Source organism: Chelonoidis abingdonii, chromosome 4, assembly GCF_003597395.2.
Source record: "Chelonoidis abingdonii isolate Lonesome George chromosome 4, CheloAbing_2.0, whole genome shotgun sequence".
NCBI lineage: Eukaryota > Metazoa > Chordata > Testudines > Testudinidae > Chelonoidis > Chelonoidis abingdonii.
This window is the reverse complement of record NC_133772.1, coordinates 69387673-69387886: the sequence shown is the minus strand read 5'-3', so window position 1 is coordinate 69387886 and position 214 is coordinate 69387673.

The following is a 214-nucleotide window of genomic DNA, read 5'->3' as shown; positions in this document are numbered from 1 at the left end:
GTTGTTATAAAAGTGGATGGGTAGGGTTCTGTGGCCTGCTTTGTGCAGGAGGTCAGACTAGATGATCATATTGGTCCCTTCTGACCTACAAGTCTATGAGTCTATGAGTAGTAGCCGTGTTAGTCTGTATCAGCAAAAACAACAAGGAATCCTTGTGGCGCTTTAGAGACTAACCAGTTTATTTGTGCATAAGCTTTCGTGGGCTAAAACCCAT